At 40.1% G+C, this 15,434-nt stretch overlaps 1 protein-coding gene and 1 pseudogene across 1 annotated transcript in view; one reads left to right on the forward strand and one right to left on the reverse strand.

Annotated features, from left to right (window-relative positions):
- The window catches only part of NOTCH2 (notch receptor 2), a 175,319-nt gene that overhangs the window by 60,742 nt on the left and 99,143 nt on the right, over positions 1–15,434 (reverse strand). The gene's annotated exons all lie outside the window — the stretch shown is intronic.
- Positions 10,461–11,387, forward strand: LOC126073348 (60S ribosomal protein L5-like; annotated as a pseudogene).

Here is a 15,434-nt window from a genome sequence, read left to right on the forward strand (position 1 = left end):
TACAGTTCACGATTTTTTAAACAAGACTTATTTTTGAAGGTTAGATACCTTCACTGAATACTTTAGGACCAGCATCTGTTAGGATACTGTTTGTTAGAGACATGAAATCCAATGAGTCAAAACACGACTGGCTTATAGGTAATTTTCTACAGAACGGATAATCTTTCCCTGACGTTCAGTACATTTCTCCTGAACATCATTCCTCCTAGGTTCATTTCTGTCAGATTTTTTTTTTTCCTTCCTAATTCCAAATACTATCAACCAGTTCTTAAATTCAGAATGTAGAAAGTAGTAACCAGGATGGTCACTACAATTGCTCGTTCCAAAATTTCCAGTGGAATGTCTGCTAAGATAGTGCACTTCCTTCATGTCACCACCCTTTTGGCACAGGAGGAAACAAATGCAGAAGCCTAAAAATAAGAAACCTAAGGCTTTTTTTTTTTTTTTAAGGCTTAGAAAGATTAAATAGCTTTCTCAAGGTCTCAAAGCTTGTAAGTGAGAATGCTGTCATTTAAGCCCAGATCAGTCCGACTCCAACTCGAATGCTCCTTCAACAGCAGCACAATAAAGTACCCAGTCCTGGACTTGATACACAAGAGCTACAGACTAGGTCCCTGATCTTAGGGTCTTAAGACAATTAAAGAACACATGTGGTAGAATGAAATAAAAGCAGAAGGTCACTAGATATTAGGCTAGGAAAAGTTCTTGGTGACCATCCATAGTGGTAGGTGTATTGTCTAAGGTCATCTGGCTTTTCCCAGTTTTCCACACCAAGAAAGCACCATCCTGGGCTGGAGGGAGAAGGCTTAATGAGGGACGTAAGGTTAGGTCCTGAAGACACTGAAATAAATGGAATGCATTCTTTGTGTTGAGGCTTAAAAGGAGAAAAGGTTGGAGGTTGTTTGGAGCTTTGAATTCGAATATGAATTCAGAACTTGATACAAAATACAAAGGAGAGTGATTGTAGGTTCATGAGTGGGGGAAGACATGATTAAAGTTGTGTTTGAAGATTAGTCTGCCAGTGTAATATAGGAGGGACGAGAAGCATATGTTAGTAGCAAGAGGAGGAGACAGAGCTAAGTTATGGGCTACCTAGCATATAAAAGCCTTCTGGTGAAAAGGTAGAGCTATGTTCTCCATGCCCCACCAAGCTACTAACTCTTCTATTTAAACAAGTCTCAGCACACATCATCATCTTTGTAAACACACAAGCTGTGTTGGTGAACTTCCAAAATGTATTGGACAAAGCTCAGCTGGGCAAGTTTTTGAGGGCATCAATTATTCCTGTTAGTAATTTCCACCTGCCAGAGGTTGTAGGCTACTGACATTTAACATCTGGACTAAGACAGTGGACTATTTAGTCCCTTGCCATTCCCTATATGCAAAAGAAAAGGAAATAACAACTTGTTTTTAAAAACTATCTTCTTTATTGCCACTACGAGTCTGGACTAACCTGGTTATGAAATGTCACACTACCAAACTCTTGGCTATTGACACCTTAAACACTGAGAGTCACCGGTAGCTACCGACAGTCTTCTGGCCAATTACTTCTGCCTCTTGACTATATCTCAAATCTATCTATTTCTTTCCATTTCCCATGCCAGTACATTTGTCTAGGCAACCGAGGTCTCTCCTCTAACTACTGCAGTAGCCTCCATATTGGGTGTCCCACTTCCACTCTTTCCCCTCTTCAATCTATTATCTACACAATAGCCAGAGAAATTGTTTAAGATGTTGTTGTTGTTGTTAGGTGCCGTCGAGTCAGTTCTGACTCATAGCGACCCTATGCACAACAGAACAAACACTGCCCGGTCCTGAGCCATCCTTACAATTGTTGTTATGCTTGAGCTCATTGTTGCAGCCACTGTGCCAATCTACCTTGTTGAGGGTCTTTCTCTTTTCCGCTGACCCTGTACTCTGCCAAGCATGATGTCCTCCAGGGACTGATCCCTCCTGACAACACGTCCAAAGTATGTAAGACGCAGTCTCGCCATCCTTGCCTCTAAGGAGCATTATCAGATAATATTGTTCCCTGCTCGAAATCTTCCAATTCCTTCCCATTACACCTCAAATAAATTTCCAACTACTTTCCATTGCTTATATTATCCTGCATGATCTTGGCCCTCCTTTATCACCGTTCTTACTGAGCTCCAGTCTCTCCTTCATGCATTTTGCTCCAGCCACCATGGCTTCCTGGTAGTTCCTCAAACACTAAGTTCTTTCCTACCTAAGTACCTCTGCATATCCTCTTCCCTCTACCTGGAACATTCTTCCCCCTCTTATTCATATGGCCAGTTGCTTCTTACCCTTCAGACTTCCCTTAGAGCCTAAGCAGACCTCCAAATATACCTCCCCCATTATCCTCCATCATTGCATCTATCCCACTCAATCCCATCCTGGCATTTATCATAAATTATCATTTTAAATGTATTTGTTTACTCTTTATACTCTGTGCCCCTGTTAGACTTTAAACACCATGAGGGCGGGGACTGTGCCTATCATTCATCTCAGTACACATGCCAGGCTATATTAGACACTTGGTGTACAGTGGTGGACTAGATCTTAGAGAGCATCTAGTCCAATATGCTCATTTTACAGATGAGGACGCTACGACTCAGAGAAGTACAATGCCTTCTCCAAGTCTGTACGGCTAGATAGGAGAAGAATTAGAGATGGAAATCATTAAATGCGAAAAAGGACTTTGAGGGCGTGAAGTCACTACAGATCAAGTAAGTCTTCAAAATGAGGAAGGGGAATCTGAGCTGACCGTTCAGGCACAGGGCAGGAGTGAGCAAAGTAGAGGAAGAGGCAGATGGTTCAGCAGCACTACAGATGATAACAACACTACTAACTCACCATTAATCTGCATTAAAAACAATAACCTGTGATGCTTTTGCAGGAGTATGGACAGTTTCATGCTGATCTTTTCTTACTGTCCCATCTTATGGTCTTAAAACTACAGAATGATTGAGTAAGATTATGGGGAAGCCTGTGGCAGTAAATACAACAGAGTGAACCTAACAGGTCTGCAGTGAAATGGAAGCCATGACCTGGGCCTCATTAGCATCAAGCTCTAGCCAAGTGAGCTGTGGCCCACCGAACACACCAGTTATGAACTACAACACCCTGGGATACAAACACCTCCTTATGTCTCTCATAAAGGTACCAGAAACTGATTGGAAAGAGGAGGACCAGAAAGGGAAAAAAAAAAAAACAAAAACAAAAACCAATAATCGCTGAGCCTTAGCACTCCTTGAAGACGCCTTCACCCTACTCAGTCATCTCTCAACTGTGAAATCTCTGGGAAAAAGTTTTATCACATCATTGGCCATGTTAAGGGTCAGCTCTCATTGCAACAACAATCCCTACACGAGAAACATGTAAAAAATGAGCTCGGCTGGCCCTTGCCCTGACCCTGCTACCTCCTTTTTCTGGTTAAATCAAGAGATTCAGTCTCTGATATATCCTTCCCACCCATCACCCAAGCTCCTGAGTTCTGGAGTTTCGTATCTTTCCATATCATAACAGAGTGCTCTTACACCTCTATCCTACAAAATCTTCTCCTCTCTATATAGGGTATTTTCTCCTCCCTTGTTGGAGACAAAGAACCAAGAACTTGAGTGTTCTATAGTCTAGCGGGACTAATGCTAGCTGAACCATTCCGTATACACACTAGCGTCTACAGTTTGCCTAATGAAAGAATGTGTGTGTCCACATGCGTGCAAGCACACAGATGTGTGTACGTGGCTTGGAGGTGGAGAGGTAGCTCAGTGAATAACACAGAGGTGGAAGGATACACACAAAGGTGCACACAGCAATTTCTGTGAATGCCCCCACCACCAAGCCTAGACACCATCATCTTTTCCTGGACTCCTCAAAAGCCTCTTAACTGGTTCCCCGGCATCCCTGCCAATGTTTTCTAAACAGCCACCAGAATGATCTCAGCATGTAAAGTGGATTATGCTATTTGTCTGTTCAAAACCCTCTGATGACTTCCATTGCATTTAGGATAAATTTCTAAATCCTACCCATGTTTTCTGCCTGCCTTGCCAGTCTTTCCCCTTGAAACACCACTAGCTCCAGCCACTCTGGCCTTTCTTCATTTCTCAAAATGATCACATTCCTTCCCCCTCCTTGGGCTCTTTGCATATGATCCCTGTGTCTGGAACACTCTTATTCCCACCTTTCCCCTAACTAATTTTACTCACTATCCACAGCTGATGTCACTTTCTCAAAGTGCCTTCACATGCCTACCCCAAATCCATTAGTTCTGCCTGTTAATATGCTCTCATAATACCCTCTGCTTTTTCTTCAAGGCACTTATTACAGTTCAAAATTTTACAGATAATTATATGGTTACTGTCTGGGTCCCTCGCTAGACTGTAAGTTCCATGAAGACATGGGTGGTAACTGTTTAGCTCATCACTGAATCCCCAGAACTTACCACCGTGTCTGGCTAGTAATATTTATTGAGAAGTGCTCAATAAATATTTGTTAAATGAATGTTTATCTGCCCCAGACTTCACTTACTTAAGTTATCCTAATTCCAAAATAATAATCTTTCAACTCACCTCTCTCATAGCTCTCAACAATGTCTCTATTCTGTCCATTCAAACCCAAAGTTCCCATTACCCACTTATTCACCAGTCAGTACACAAACTTTTCATCTCACTCCCCTCTTTAACCTCTCATCTACAATTCATTTCTACCACACCCAAACTCACCTTGCCTCTCACTCATCCTTCCACTATGTCCCAAGGTGAACTCTACATTATGGTGGGCCTACTATGGTTTCCTACTTTAATGGAAACCTAAGTCTTCCCTCAAGACGTTATCCCAGCCAGCCCTCTCCTACAGAGGCCCTCTGATCCTCCTCTTCCAAGTGCCACCATCTGCATAAAATTAAGAGGAGAAAAGATGGGATTTTCTCTTTATTCCCCAATGCCCCTTTTAGCAAGACACCCTCTCTCTGTCCTCCTTTGAAATTTAAATCGTTTCTTTAAATAGTCACTACTGACTTCCAAGTCAGACAATAAACATGTATTTATTGTTAACTTTGGGACTCAGACACTGTGGTAAATGCTTTACATTGAATGACAAATGTAATCTTCACATACAATTAGTACAGTTTTACAGATGTAGAACAAACTTTGTCTGAACTAAAGAAAGATACCAAAGTATCTCGGGGAGGTAAGAAGGCAGGAAGCTGACAGAACTGACTAAGAGCCCAGAATTTGGAGGGGTGAGGTCAGGTCAGGAACAACTGGAAAATTTAATATTCACATTCATTCATTCAACAGATATGCATATACTATATGCCGGGCCCTGAGCTATACACACTGGAATTATAATGGTAAACGAAATAGCCATGGTGTCTACCCTGAGGAGCTTGCAGAGAAAAAGGGGTTTTACAACCAAACAAACAATTACGATGCAGGGTGATAAGTATTTTGACAGAGGTAGTACATCTTGCTTTGGGAGCACAGAGTAGGAAGAACAGAGAAAAACTGGAGAAAGAAGCTTGTAAGTTAAAGTCTGTGACACAGCCTGGAGGAGTTAGCCAGGTTGTGAAAAGTGTGTATAGGTGTGCAAGCACCGTCGTGGTGGGGGTGGGAGAGGGAGTAGTATTTCAGGCAGAAGGAAGTGTATATGTATAAAAAAAAAAATAGGCTTGAATAAATCAGAAAGCATGGCCGCAATGAAAAAAAAATTCAGTGTGGTTCCATTATAAGGTTTGCATCAGGGGAGGGGAGAGAGATGTGACCAGAGAGGAAGTTATATGCAGAGCCTTGAAATTCTATCCAAAAGACAAGAGGAACTCACTGAAGCGTTTTAAGCAAAGCAACAACACGGTCGGATTTGTGTTTCAGAAAGCCCACTCTGGTTGCAGCGGGGAGAATGGACTGAACTCCATTTCACCCCTGAAGGTCAACAGCAATTTAAAGCACTCGGGAGTCCCAGCACTCCTGTGGCCGCTATGGCAACGAAAAAGGCTGTGGTGTATCTGGAGTGGATCCCATTTGCAGCAGCACCAAAGAGCAACCAGGCTCAACCACAGTACAGGGAGTGGTGGAGGCTGAGACAAGGCCGGTCATTCAGAAAGCTGGCCCCTGACACAGAGGCTTCTCCACACAGAGAAGAAAGTGGAGCCAAGCTTCGATCCCCTGCTAGGAGGCCCACACTCTGGCTCTGGCCCCCTGCTTCCTCCAGGCTGCTGGGCTGTTAAATCAGTTTACATAAAGAGCCCCTTACCTCACTGGAAGAAAAAACTCTTAACTGCAGCCAGGTTGAGAGTAAGGGATCCAAAGAGAATCAACCTACCCTATTTATGGGCAAACAGCAACTGTGCAGATTGAGTAAAATGACAAAGACCAACATGGAGCCTGTTAAAAGATTCTGCAACATAAAAGATAGAAACGTACCAATTAAGATGCAGACAAGGAACATGCTTGTGAATAATATTCACTTGCAGAAATGAATAAAATTTAGAAAGAATTGGTTCTGTGCTCTCAAAAAATTTAGACACTTACAGGTTCTATAAGGAAATGAAAAATGATCTAGGACACCAGACTCTGATGAGCTGGCTGAGAGGCAGGCAGAAACAGAAAGGATATAGATGAGATGAGTACATATCATTAAAAATTAGAACAAAATCCAAATAAAAATCAGGATTGAAAGCTATAAGTGACAGAACTGACAATGTAGAAAAATAAGTCAGTGTTATGAAGGAAAAGCTTAAGAAGCGCTAGTAAAATCCAAAGGAAAAAAGAAGCAGATTAAAATATTGAGAGAGAAGATTTTAGTTATGAGGAAGAAAGAACTGCTAATATAAAGACCCAATGTAAAGATGATAGATGTTCCTGAAGACACTAAAACAAATGAAAAATACACTCTTTTCTGAGTTGACCCAAGTCTACAGATTCAAAGGACTCAAAAAATACTGGGAGAAAAAAATAAGAAGAAGAGAATATACGTTGACAAATATTGGTTAAAGACAGGAAAACAAAACAAAACAAAACAGGTACCTATCCTAAAAGGAGAAACACCAGTCTGACACTGGATTTCCCTATAATTTTTACCTCAAAAAAGCAAAGGAACAATGTCTACGTACTTGATGAGATTAAGTCATGACTCAAGAATTCAATACTGAGGCAGGAATTTAATCTTTTTCTTCTTTGGGTCTCTATAGCAACCAGGAGAATATGTTAGATATAATAGTTAATTGTTCCATAAATATCTCTTTTTGAAGCTACTTATAACCATTCTGTGGGAACTTGAAAAGTCATAAAGTTACATTAGATACTGCTTGGCATGTAATCAAAGCTAGGCACTGAATGTTATGTCATCTGTGCATGAAGGCAATGAAGTTAAAAGAGATTTCTCAAATAGTCAAGAGCTCAGAAAACATACCAACATATACCCTTTCTGGAAAAAAATTACGCAAAGATATACTTATTTGACTGACAAATAAATCAAAAGAAAGAACTCAGGAATGAGAAAGTTGTGATATAATTCTACTGGTAGCTAGCACAAAAAGTTACATACAGAAGCAAGTCTAAATATTGTAAAATGAGTTAAAAATGGTATAATATCAAGAATAATTTCTGAAAGCAGCAAATTATTTTAAAATTCAATAACGATATTACTATAACATGGATTATTCAATCCAATGTTATATACACAAAATCTGGGGCGTGAAGGAAAGACAAAGGAGAAGCAATGGTAAAATAATTCCTCATCTTACACAGAAGGAATTCAATAAACACAGTTTCATTTCTGACACTAGTAATTAGAGAAGCAGATTCAGGTCCAAATACTTCTAAACATGTATTCCTTTTAAAATAAAAAACACTAAACACCACAATATAAATCCTCACCACCTCTATCAGTTGTCCTCATGGACCAATTTTCACTTTCTTGAATAACTTGAACATAATGGCTTATGTTCTTATTCCTTCCTCTTCCATTTCCCATGAAATCAATATCTGGGTTGAGGACCAATAATGTCATCTGACCCAAGAGTTACTTTCCTCAACTCTACAGACCTCCATGTCCATCCACATCACAAGCACTCTCATATTCTGAACCTTATTACAAGATGCTCACTGTTCCAGCTCCAAGATTATACTTGGTACTTCCACTCTCAGGCTATAATTTCCCCATTCTTCTCCATTCCTATCAACCATTATGACTAATTTATTCCCCATCAAAATTTTTAAAAGTAAACCCTTCCCAAATAACCCAGTTTATTAGCCAATCTGCTTCATGCAACCTTAACTCTTAGCCTGGCCAAGACTCTTTGGTTAGTCATATGAATGAAGCTTCTGTCCTCTATAGCTACTGACCTGCATCGCTCTTCTTATTTTAGCTGTGCTAAATCTTGAACAAATGATCACCACTCAGGCACTCTTCCCCTTCCTCAAAACCCACTTTTCTCTTTAACCCCCTGCAATCTGGCTTCCTTCCCTCCTTTGTACTGGAACTACATTTTAGAAAATTTCTAATGACCTCCAAATTTCTGATTAACTTTTCATGGGTCTCATTCTTATCATTGGAGTCTCTTGACTGTCATTCACTCAATAACCATCTTTTGTTAAAATAGTCCTGGGAATGCCAAAATAAGTATGACAATGTTCTGATCCTCAAGAAGCTGAAGATAAGCCTCTTGGGCAAGCTAAGCATATAAACCAGTAAGAGCAGCAAAATTTACTATAGGTGCTACAACAGAGACATGCATGTACAGTTGAGTAAAGGGCACAACCTTAAAATGCATCCCTCTGACTCTGTGACACTATAAAGCAGAGCTCTTTTTTTTTCTTTTGCCACCTCTCATACATCTCCTTTCACGGGCTTCATTCTTTGGATCTTCATCTTTGGGTACATTCTCTTACTTGTGGACATTTCTCACAATTCAAGCCTAAACCCTCTGTTCTTCTCAGCCCACATACTTTCTCTTACCAACTTGATACATTCCCATGGCAGCTGAAGAAGACTCAAAATCTGAATCTCTTGCCCCTATCTCTATTCTGAGCACCTGAATTTTACTGCTTCATATTTTTCACTTGGAAAACTCACTTCAAACTCACCATCATCTCTACCCTACTTCTCTATCTCTGTCAATAATCCCCACCATCTCCTGTTACTCACATTCAAAATAAAAGCCAACTCTTCTCCATCTCCCACCTCATCCCATCAAGTACTTAGATGGTCCCCAATTCTTATTCATGCTTCTTTCAAACTCACTTCATTCATACTTTCTACATCCTATTGGGGTTATGTGTAGACTTTATTTCTTCCTAATATTTCTTCCTTCAAAGGCAGGAATTAATATTTTTCTTCTTTGTATCTCTTATAGCATCTAGCATTACAGATAGTATGTTGGATGTAACAGTTGTTCAATAAATATCTGTTATTGAAACTACTTATAATTATTTCTTGGGGGCTTGAAAAGTCATGACATTAAACCAGATCTTGCTTGGAATGTAGCCAAAGCTAGACACTGAGTTATGGACCACAAGGGCAGGAAAGGCCCTCAGTCTCACCTTCTGCATTTTTCAGGCTATTCTATCCACTTACCCCTGTTCCCACCAACACAGCCACTTATCAGCTCTGGGATCTCTGGGATGACGGTGCTTCAGGTTAGCACTCTGGCTGTCTGCCCAACTGACAGCAAATTGGAAACTGGGTTAGGGAAACAGAATTCCAGAGAATAGGCCTATTATGGAGTCCATGCAATTAAGCTGACAGCAGAGAAATTGAAAAGTAAGATGCATTTTCTCATTTCCCCTTGCAGAACATAAGTAAGAATACTTTTGCATCCCCAGATATAAACAGTTTCCATTGTAAGCCAAAAGGCTACATCCCAATAGTCTTAAAAACACAGAAAAGTGGTTGTAAGAAAAGCCTCATCCTCAAGAATACGTTGTCACCAACTCTCTTAGTTATCTAGTGGTGCTGTAACAGAAATACCACAAATGGGTGGCTTTAACAAACAGAGATTTATTTTCTCACAGTTTAGAAGGCCAGAAGTCTGAATTCAGGGTGCCAGCTCAAGGGGTAGGCTTTCTCTCTCTGTCCGTTTGGAGGAAGGTCCTTGTCTCTTCTGAGGTTCTGCTTTTGAACAATCTTTATGTGGCTTGGCATCTCTCTTCCCTCATCTATTTCTTAGCTTGCTTAATCTCTTTTATATCTCAAAAGAGATTGATTTGAGATACACCCTACACTAATCCTGCCTCATTAACATAACAAATATACCCATTTCCAAATGGGATTATAACCACAGGCACAGAGGTTAGGATTTACAACACATATTTTTGGGGGACATAATTCGATCCATAACACCAGCTAAAGGCTGGACTGAAACAGGGACAACTAGTTCAAAATAAAAACACCACCAGAACTTTTCACCCCCGTAGAGCTGCTGGGCTGGCAGGTCTGTGGAAAGCCACAGAGGCCGGTCTCTGTTCCACAGGATGGGGTTTGTTAGAGCTGTCAAGAACAAGGCTACTTCAAGAGATACCAAGTGAAATTCAGAAGACGACGAGAAGGTAAAACTGATTTCTATGCTCAGAAATGCCTGCTAATCCAGGATAAAAATAAATACAACACACCCAAATACAGGATGATAGCGTAACCAACAGAGATATCATTTGCCAGATTGCTTATGCCCGTATAGAAGGGGATATGATAGTCTGTGCAGCTTAAGCTCAGGAACTTCCAAAGTATGGTGTGAAAGTTGGCCTGACAAGTTATGCTGTGGCATATTGTACTGGCCTGCTGCTGCCCCACAGGCTTCTCAGTAGGTTTGGCATGGACAAGATCTATGAAGGCCAACTGGGGGTAACCAGAGATGAATACAATGTGGAAAGCAATGATGGTCAACTTGGTGCCTACACTTGCTATCTGCACGCAGGCCCTGTTAGAAGTACCACAGAAAATAAAGTTTTGGGGGCTTTGAAGGAAGCTGTGGATGGAGGCTTGTCTAACCTTGACAAAAAAAAAAGAACTTTTTTTTTTTTGACAGTACCAAACAATTCCCTGGTTATGATTCCGAAAGTGAGGAATTCAATGCAGAAGTACATCGGAAATATATCACGGGTCAAAACATTGCAGATTATATGCATTACCAAATGGAAGAAGATGAAGATGCTTACAAGAAACAATTCTCTCAATACACAAAGAACAATGTAACTCTAGATATGAGGGAGGTGATATACAAGAAAGCACATGCTGCTATACCAGAGAATCCACTTTATGGAAAGAAGCCTAAGAAAAATGTTAAAAAGAAGAGGTAGAATTGTCCCAAAATGTCTCTTGCCCAGAAGAAAGACCGGGTAGCTCAGAAGGCAAGCTTCCTCAGAGCTCAGAAGTGGGCTGCTGAGAGCTAAACCAAACCACAATTTTCTATGAAGATTTTTCAGATAAAGACAATAAACTCATTGACTAAGCAGCTTAAAAAAAAAATAAAAACCACCATGAAAAGATTTCATTCCCAGACACAAGGAGCTCAAGCACCACCTCTGGCTGTATGTGTTGTTGATTCATGACAATTTTTTTTTTTTTTTTTACTGAAACTGGAGCAACTGACAGCGACAGCAGTGGGAATTCTAACAAACTCTTCAGGCTCATCATTCCATGAAGGAGAGCTGAGAGAAAATGTGGTCAGTTTTATTGGACTCGTGTTAACCTAACTTCCACTGCTCACCTCTGCTTAGTGTCCCAAAGCACTATTCCAAGCCCAAGCTGAAATTACATTTCTGGATGAATAACAAGCACAGGAAAATAAATCACGTCTACCCTACGAGTGAACCCAAACCAAAATCAGCCACAGAGAAGAATTTCTGAGTTGAGCTTAGAGTCAACTTTAATTCTGAAGGAAATGAACCTTTAAAAAGAAAATTCAAACAATAATATATGTAGACAAAACATTACTCTACACTGCTCTAATTAATTTCGGTCTTTGTAAAGCTTTTTCTTTTTCCTAAAATGGTTATCTGCTAGAGCAGAACTTGTCTGATAAGATGGCCGAGGGCCAAATACAGTACAGTAAAGACATTTATGCTCAGCCTTCATCAAATCCTTGGATATACTTCTATTTCCAAAAAGGAATATCCAGCTATTCAGACTGATCTCTAAAACAAGATTCCTATAAAGAAGAAAACAAACCATCTACCCACCACTCCCTTCACCACTTTCTATTTTCCATCCGAGTTTAAGGTAGTCCAGAAAAGTGGTAACTTTTGAAGACACAAACTGACACTATTCTGGACAGCCATGCCAGGTAAAATGGCTCTGAGTCGGGCTACAACACAGTTCTGGACATACCTGATGGGGAACTCCACCAGAACACGTATATCCCTCAACCATCCGGGGTCAGAGAAGATGCTCCCACACAACAGCAGCAAGGTAATAATACCTACAGAACACCTTTGCATCTATAGTACTGTCTAACAGAAATACAATGAGAACCACAGATGTGTTTTTTAGTAGCCACCCAAGAAAAAGAAACAGACAAAATTCATTTTATGTTTTGATAACCCCAGTGTACCAAAATATTATCATTTTAATATCTAATCAGTATTTAAAACACTATTAATAAGGTATTTTACATAGCACGTCTTTAAAATCAGGTATTTTATAGTTATAGTACATTCAAAGCAGCCACATTTCAGATACTCAATAGCAATATGTGACTAGTAGCGACCATATGAACAGCATGGATCTACAGTGCTTAGAACGAATAAATGAAAACACTGTCATTTATTCTTCTAATACCCAGTAAAGTAACAGAGACATTAGTTCTATGGTGTTACAGATTGAATTGTGTCCCCCCAAAATACGTGCTGTAAATCCTAACCTCTATGCCTGTGGTTATAATCCCATTTGGGAATGAGCTGTGTTTGTTATGTTAATGAGGCAGAATTAGTGTAGGGTGTATCTTGAGTCAATCTCTTTTGAGATATAAAGAGATTAAACAATCAAACTAGGAGCAGAGGTGGGGTAACACAGATGCCAAGACACAAGGAGATCTTCAAGGAACCATAAAGCAAAAGCTGAACAGGCAAGGCCCTTCCTCCAGAGCCGACAGAGACGGAAAGCCTTCCCCTAGAGCTGGGACTCTGAATTCGGACTTCTGGCCTCCTAAACTTTCAGAAAATAAATTTCTTTGTTAAACCCACTCATTTGTGGTATTTCTGTTATAGCAGCACTAGATAACTTAGACACATGGATGGAAAATAAAGCCTTATGAATAAAAGAAAAAAATAAAAATAGGATGACTTATTTGCCTCATATTAAACCATAACTAGAGCAAGAAAAATTTCTGGTCATCTAAAGTCCAGAACTTACTACAAAAGACCAAGCCTTCCATGTATGTACACTTATGAAACAAAATCATATCTACCAGGCTTTCTCATTAAAACAGTGGCAAACTTCCAAATCTCCAGTTAGTTCAAATTAATACCAAGGTTTTTCAGCTATATAATCCCACCCATTCTTTTTCAGATAGCTGGCTACTTTATTTCTTCTCCTACTAGCCTACTCCAGTCTCTCCCTTTCTATTTTGTCAAAAGCTGGGCCAAACAAGTCATGCTTTAACTCTACAGCTGTAAAATATAAAGGGAATTCTGAACAAAGCTGTATTAAGGGTCTTAGGTATAGTGAAAAAATTACCAGTTCGAATATTAAAACGTTCATATACTACTAACTTATAACCTCAAAGTAACCAGCAAATTTCTTAAAAGGAAAAATACAAGGAGTAAATTACCAAATCTTAGAATAATAAAATTATAAATTGAACATCCAGTCAGTAACATAAGCCCCCAAATCCTAAAAAACAAAAACAAACAAACAAAAAACAACAGCTTATAGAGTCTGCCCTAGGAGTGAACCCAGGGCACAGATCTGAGCAAGATTTGGAGTGTCAACAAACCTAGAAGCAAACGCTACCCCAACCATTATGTACCTTGGGCAAATGATTTAACCCTTCTGAATGTGCATTATCATCTGTAGAAAGGGTACTGCAGGACCAGGCAGTACTGTGTTGCAGTGTGTACGGGGTTGCCATGAGTTGGCGGCTGGCTCAATGGCAACTACCAACAACCCTTAACACAGTTATTGTAAAGATAACATGAAATGAAACATATAAATTAGCACAGTATTTAGCACTAGTAACTGCTGTCCTCCACAGTGCAGTCACCCAATAACTCAGTTCCTCCCTCATATCAGGCATGTAAGGGTCAATACAATTGTGACGAGCACCATCACAGAAGGATGCACAGGATATCCAGGCAGCCCAGAAGGAGGGCACTCAGTCCAGCCTGGAGAGCAGTTGAAGAAGGCTTCGTGAAGGAGGTAACCACCTGATCAGAATCAGGCAGGCAAAAAATGGTGAGGAAAACAGGGAGAGGAGTGGAGAAAGGAAATAAAGAAAAAAGGAACGTATGAATGAAGACGTAGGATGTGAAACAACACAAGGTAGATACAGGACAACCGGAAGCAGTTCTTATTGCTGGAGCATAAAGTGCAGTTGGGTGCAGAGGAGAACAAACCAGAGAAGCAGACAGGAATGAGGCCACAACGGGCTTCAGAAGACAGAGCAAGAATCTTCATCCTGTTGCTGATGGGGAGGGCAAAACAACAAGGCTTGTCATCAGAAATCAAAGAACTGGCATGAGTGAAAAAGAAGAAGAAAACCTGTGGTAGGAAACCAAAGACTGAGGGTCACTCTAAATGACAGACAGCAGATCAAAAGAAACAGATATTGCCACCGTTAAGTTAGCCATCATCTCTGCTGTCCTTTCTGGTAAGCATAAAAACACATGGAGAAGGAAACGCTTTACTTGGACTTTGACAGAAAAAAGTCATTTATTAAACATTGAGAGCAAGCAATTTTGGTAAAATAGCATTTCGCTGAGAAAATTTTCCCCAAACTTGGACCTTCCTAATTAATATCAAAGCAGGAAACTTGAGTGTGGTATCAGACAAAAATCAGGAACAAAATTACAACACTGTTTAATCTTCACTGGCATCAGAAATTAGTACCACACAGAGCTGCTCTCTCACAGGGCAAGGATAGGTTAGAATGGGGTCAAGTTCCTAAGAAATACCTTGTCCCACCCAATATTGCTGTGAGCATCATGAAGAAGAGGAAAGAAATTAAAATCTTTCCAGTTATTGTCTGTCATGTAATTCAGTTCACAGTACTTTTTTTTTTTTTTAAGTTGAAAAAAAAAAAAAAAAAGGCCTCTGAAAAATCTACCACGGAAATGGGAAAAGCTAGAGAGAAGACAAAATATGAGTGAAGTCCTAGAATCAAGACACCATGAAGAATTCTAGGGGAAGTCCAATTCTAGGGAAACCCGGTGGGAAAGTATTTAAAAAGACAGTTTGAGGATTAAAAGCAGAAAGACTGTGCCCTTCTAGGAAATCACATT

This window comes from Elephas maximus, chromosome 3, assembly GCF_024166365.1.
Source record: "Elephas maximus indicus isolate mEleMax1 chromosome 3, mEleMax1 primary haplotype, whole genome shotgun sequence".
NCBI classification, from domain to species: Eukaryota; Metazoa; Chordata; class Mammalia; order Proboscidea; family Elephantidae; genus Elephas; species Elephas maximus.